Source organism: Rutidosis leptorrhynchoides, chromosome 11, assembly GCF_046630445.1.
Source record: "Rutidosis leptorrhynchoides isolate AG116_Rl617_1_P2 chromosome 11, CSIRO_AGI_Rlap_v1, whole genome shotgun sequence".
NCBI lineage: Eukaryota > Viridiplantae > Streptophyta > Magnoliopsida > Asterales > Asteraceae > Rutidosis > Rutidosis leptorrhynchoides.
The window spans coordinates 384,893,193-384,900,229 of record NC_092343.1 but is presented as its reverse complement, the minus strand read 5'-3'; positions in this window follow the sequence as shown (position 1 = coordinate 384,900,229).

Here is a 7,037-nt window from a genome sequence, read left to right as displayed (position 1 = left end):
TGCTCGGTGCATTCACTGAATATCCTATTAGTTTTTAAAAGGAAAGAAAAATTATAATAAGTTATCCAATCAATAGACTTTTCTGATTTTGCCCACATTTCGAATAGCCAAAAGATGCAACAGAGGGGCAGGATTCGTTTGGTCTCAATATAATTGAGGACTGTTTGGCTCCAATAACCCGGTCCACGTACAAATCCAACTATTACTACGAACCAGAAAATTTTGATGTCTATCAATTTAACCACTTAAAATAAATTTCCGTAATTTTAAGAAATTTAGATAAGAAGTAGAATAAAAATCTATGTCCTAAAACTAGAATAGCGAGAAATAAGAAAGAAAAAGAGTTCGTCGAAAAAGGTCGAAAAAGAAAAATGGTTGAAAAATAAAAGGTGACGGAAAAATAAAAGAAACTTATAAAACTTAAAAACACTGGACTAACCTAAGCTTATTACTACAACTAACTTAAAATTATAATCGCAAATTGAGATTACTAATTGGAATGATAATTGATACATAGGTAAAAGTCGTCTAAAAATATTAAAGCTTACAGGAAAAACTAAATCCCAAATGGAAATAACTTAAAAAGAAACTAAAACTTAAAAAGGCGTCGCAAAATTCTAAAGCACCTAAATCTTAGTCTAAAGAAAAAGCACTTAAGGAATTCTACGGCAAAGCCTAAAAATCTAGAAGTAAAAATAACTATGGCAAAAACTAAGTTTAAAACTAAATATGAGCTAAAAATACAAATATTACGCTAAAACAATTAAAAAGGAACAAAATATAAAAATATACAAAAAGTTGTAAAAAGTACAATTTTTATAAAAATATTATTTTTATATTATTTATTTATTAAAACTATTAATTTTATATTTTATTTAAACTAAATAAACTAAATATACAAAATAATAATAAAAACTAAAAACAAATTAAAAACTTTAAACCTAATTAGGGTTTTAATTAAAAATTAATAATAATAATTACTCCTAATAAATGCTGATTAGGGTTCTGTCAGGCGCGTCAGAGAAACTCCGCGAGTCGCGGTATTCGAAGCAGCAAACCCCGCGAGTCGCGGGGTTCCAAAATTCAACTCTGGTACAGTTTTAAATTTGACGCGTTTTTTTTTATTTTATATTTTCTGTTTTATATTTTCTGTTTTATAATCTAAATATTTTATATAATAAAAACTTATATTTTAAAAATTAGAATAAAAATAGAACTACTTTATAATTTTATAAATAAAAATCTTTAAACTAGATTTATATATATATATTTTTTTATATGTTTTAAATAAAAACAAAATACTTAAATAAAACTTATATATAAATAAAGAAACTTTATAAAACTTAAATATTTAACAAAATCTTAAAAATACTTATATTTTTGTTTTTCTTTTTATATTTTCGAATATTTAAAACGTATTTTTATAAAAACGAATTTTAATAAAAGTAAACTAAAAATCTTTTTTTTTCTTTGTATTAGCGTTGCGCTTCCGGCGTTTAAGAGTTCCCCGGCAGCGGCGCCAAAATACTTGATGTTTTAGCAGAGGGGTATAAAATACTATTAATTTTTAGCAGTAAATACTATTAAATACGATACAATTTTACACAAAATATTTATTTATTTAGAGAATGGATATACTTAAACCTTGCTACAATACTTATAGGCAGTGTACCTAATCGTATAGTAGTGTAGTTTTTAGTAAGTCCGGTTCGTTCCACAGGGAAAATCTTTAAACAAAGCTTAACGCTATATTAGTTTACTTTTGTAAAAATACAAATATATATATATAAGTAATATTATTATTATAAAGGGGGTTTTTACCATTTAATGACCGGTTTGTCGATTTTAAAACTTTAGTCGCAGTTAAAACCAAATGTAAAATAATAAATACAAGACTTAATTTAAAGCGTAAAGTAAATAACGATAATGAAATTGCGATTAATAAAAATGCGATAAAATAAACTTGCGATAATTAAAAAGTACGATAATTAAAAGTGCAATTAAATACAATAACAATAAAAATGCGATAATTAGAAGTGCAATTAAATATAAAATAAAGGAAATTAAATATGAAATAAAAGAATTATGCTTATTTAAACTTCCGTAATCATGATGTTTGACGTGTTGATGTTAGTTTTATGCCCATGGGTTAATTGTCCTTTGTCCTGGATTATTTAATATGTCCGTCTGGTTTTGTCCATAACAGTCCATCAGTCATAAATATAAAGTGCGAGTGTCCTCGTCAAATTATCCTTATACCCGAAGTTAAATATTCCAACTAATTGGGGACTTAAACTGTAACAAGATTTTAATACTTTGTTTAATAATTACACCAGGATGTCGACTGAGTGTAACCCAAGGTTTTAATATTTTGTTATCAATTATACCAAGTGTCCTTGTACATAATTTCACCCCTGTTTTAATTATTCTAGTGGCTATTAATCCATTCCCGTGTCCGGTTAAATGAACGATTATTCGTACATATAAATACCCCGCCCATCGTGTCCGATTGAGTGTATATGGTAATTTATAGGGACGCCCAATTGTAAATCTTTATATTAACATTAAAAAACTATCATTTAGTTAAACAAATATAAAGCCCATTAATAGCCCATAGTCTAATTTCCACAAGTGTCGTTCTTTTGTCCAAACCCCAATTATGGTACAAAGCCCAATTACCCAATTTTAGTAATTAGCCCAACATCATGATTACTTCGGATTAAATAAGCATAATAATAACTTAGCTACGAGACATTAAATTAAAAAGGTTGAACATAACTTACAATTATTAAAAATAGCGTAGCGTTACACGGACAGAATTTCGACTGACACCCTTACAACATTCGCTAACATACCCTTATTATTAGGATTAAAATTAAAATTAAAATTAAAATATAAATAAATATTACGATATAGATAGAGAGATGGATGGATATATGTTGGTTTTTTCGATCAGAATTTGTTTGCTTTTATAGGGAGTTTCAGAATTTGGGGCTCCGCGACTCGCGGCACTTTTTGCCTTCAAACTCCGCGAGTCGCGGAGTTTGAAATTACAGCTCACAAACTTTGGAGTCTTTCTTGCCGACGGATTTTTATTATTTATATAATATTTAAATAATTATAAGAATTATTTAAATATTATATTATATTTATGTGCATAGTTGACTTGTAATTTTTAGTCCGTTGCGTCGAGCGTTGAGAGTTGACTCTGGTCCCGGTTCCGGATTTTCGAACGTCCTTGCGTACAATTTAATATCTTGTACTTTCCGTTTTGAATCTTGTACTCTTGTAATTTCGAGACGTTTCTTATCAATAATTGGAACCTCTTTGATTGTATTTTGTACTTTTGAGCTTTTTGGTCGTTTGCGTCTTCAATTCGTCGAATCTGTCTTTTGTCTTCACCTTTTATTATTTAAACGAATATCACTTTTAAATAGAACAATTGCAACTTAAAAGCTTGTCTTTCTTGAGGAATAATGCTATGAAATATATGTTCGTTTTTAGCATTATCAGGTGCGCCGAAGGAAGATCCAAATGAACATCTTCGAACTTTTAATAGGATTTGTACTCTATTCAAAATAAGAGAAGTTGAGGATGAACAGATCTATCTCATGTTATTTCCCTGGACTTTAAAGGGAGAGGCCAAAGATTGGTTAGAATCGTTACCTGAAGGGGCGATTGATACATGGGATGTCTTAGTTGAAAATTTTCTTAAACAATTCTTTCCGGCATCTAAAGTTGTGAGACTTCAAGGAGAAATTGTTACGTTCACACAAAAACCAAATGAAACTCTATATGAGGTGTGGACAAGATTTGGAAAGTTGTTAAGAGGATGTCCGCAACATGGTTTAGACACTTATCAAATAGTACAAATATTCTACCAAGGATGCGATATTACTACACGAAAATACATCGATATAGCAGCTGGTGGTTCCATTATGAAGAAAACTGCAACTGAAGCTTACAAAATTATTGATAACACTGCTTCCCACTCACATGAGTGGCATCAAGAAAAAAGATATCTTTAGATCATCTAAAGCGGCTAGAGCCGATTCTAGCCATGACTTTGATTCCATTTTGGCAAAGATAGATGCTTTCGAGAGACAAATGGAAAAGTTGACTAAAGATATTCACGCAATACGAATTAGTTGTGAGCAGTATGGAGGACCACATTTGACAAAAGATTATCTCAGTATTGAACAAACAATGGAACAAAGAGAGAATGTTTCATACATGAACCAAAGGCCTGGAAATAATTATCAGTACAATTATCAACCGCCAAGACCAATCTACAATCAAAATCAGAATTATAACCGAAATATTCCATACAACAATCAACAAGGTCCTAGCAATCAACAAGTATCTAATAATACTTATAATCAGCAAAGACCTATTTTTTCAAATAAACCACCATAAACCGATGATAAAAAGCCAAATTTAGAAGACATGATTTCAAAACTGGTTGAATCTCAAACGCAATTTTTCACATCTCAGAAACAAACTAATGAACAAAATGCTCAAGCATTTAGAAATCAACAAGCTTCTATCCAAAATCTGGAACAAGAAGTAAGTAACCTAGCAAGGTTAATAGGTGAAAGAAAATCGGGGAGCCTACCTAGTGATACAAATGCTAACCCCCAGAATGAAACAGCTAAAGCCATTACCACGAGAAGTGGTATTACACTTAAACTACCTGAAATACCTGTAATTTCTGATGACTCTGTCCCTACTCTACAAGAACCACAATCTGAGCAAGATAAGGAAATAGAACCGGTAGTTGAAAAGGTGAATGAAGATAACACGGTTAAGGAAAAACCTTATGTTAAACCATACCAACCACCGCTTCCTTACCCGAGTAAAATGAGAAAAGAAAGACTTGAAGCCGAGCAATCCAAATTCTTGGATATGTTTAAACAAATAAATGTAAATCTTCCTTTCATTGATGTGATTTCAGAAATGCCAAGATATGCTAAATTTCTGAAAGATCTAATCACTAATAGAAAGAAAATGGAAGAACGCTCGGCTGTTACTATGAATGCTAATTGTTCTACAGTGTTGTTGAATAAGATACCAGAAAAACTCTCAGATCCAGGAAGTTTCACAATTCCATATTTTCTGAGTAGTCTTAGTTCAATAGAAGTATTGGCAGACTTAGGTGCTAGTATAAATTTAATGCCGTATTCATTATACGCTAAACTAGACCTCGGAGAATTGAAACCAACACGAATAAGCATACAACTAGCCGATCGATCAGTAAAATATCCGAGAGGGATAATGGAAAACATGCTAGTTAAAGTTGGTACTTTAGTATTTCCAGTAGATTTTGTTATTTTGGACATGGAAGAAGATTCTCGAGTTCCTCTTATATTAGGAAGACCATTCTTAAACACGGCTAAAGCGAAAATAGACGTGTTCGTTAAGAAACTAACCCTAAGTATAGAGGATGAGAGTGTTACCTTTTCTGTTGATAGAGCCATGCAATAACCACAATCTGCAGATGATACATGTTATTATATTCAAACTATAGATTCACATGCAGAATTGTTAGAAGAATTTCCAGAATTACAAGGAACGGGAGAATGTTCTTTAGGAGAAGGAACTAAACCAATTGATGAAGCTGAAATGTTAGCTACACGTATGGCTAATGAATACGAACCAACAACAGAAGAACTTCAAATGCTATAAGAGGAAGACAGATATCGATACAAATCATCGATAGAAGAACCACCGACATTAGAGTTAAAGCCACTTCCAACCCATTTGGAATACGCTTATTTACATGGTGAATCTGAATTACCTGTAATAATATCGTCTTCTCTTACAGAAAATGAAAAATCTCAACTCATTTCTGTGCTAAAAGCTCATAAACCAGCTATTGCATGGAAGATTCATGACATTAAAGGCATAAGTTATTCGTATTGCACACATAAAATCCTTATGGAAGAAGGTCATAAAACCTATGTGCAACGCCAACGAAGACTAAATCCTAATATGCAAGATGTTGTTAAGAAAGAAATTATTAAACTGTTAGATGCAGGTTTAATTTATCCAATCTCTGATAGTCCATGGGTAAGCCCAGTTCAATGCGTACCTAAGAAGGGTGGCATGACTGTCATCACAAATGAAAAAAATGAGCTTATTCCTACTAGAACTGTAACAGGATGGCGTGTTTGTATTGATTATAGAAAATTAAATGACGCCACCAGAAAAGTTCACTTTCCCTTACCTTTCATTGATCAAATGTTGGAAAGGTTAGCTGAGAATAGTTACTATTGTTTTCTTGACGGTTTCTCCTGATACTTTCAAATTCCAATCGCACCCGAGGACCAAGAGAAAACCACATTCACGTGCCCTTATGGTACTTATGCTTACAAACGCATGCCATTTAGACTTTGCAACGCCCCTGCAACCTTTCAAAGGTGCATGATGGCGATTTTTCATGACATGATAGAAGAATGCATGGAAGTTTTCATGGATGACTTTTCAGTCTTCAGTGATACTTTTGAAACTTGTCTAGTTAATCTTGAATGAATGCTTATTAGATGCGAACAATCAAATCTAGTACTTAATTGGGAGAAATGCCATTTCATGGTTAAAGAAGGCATCGTTCTTGGTCATAAAATTTCAAAGGAAGGAATTGAAGTGGATAGAGTTAAAGTTGATGTAATTGCTAAACTTCCACATCCCACCAATGTTAGAGGAGTTAGGAGTTTTCTAGGGCATGCCGGTTTTTACCGACGTTTCATAAAAGATTTTTCTAAAATTGCCACTCCTATGAATAAACTCCTAGAAAAGGATGCTCCATTCATCTTTTCAGATGAATGCATCAAATCTTTTAATATTCTTAAAGAAAAACTCACTAATGTGCCGATCATGATAACTCCAAATTGGAATCTACCATTTGAACTCATGTGCGGTGCAAGTGATTTTGCAATGGGATCCATTTTAGGACAAAGGATTGAAAAACGATTTCAACCTATCTATTACGCTAGTAAGACGTTACAAGGAGCATAAACGAATTACATAACTACTGAAAA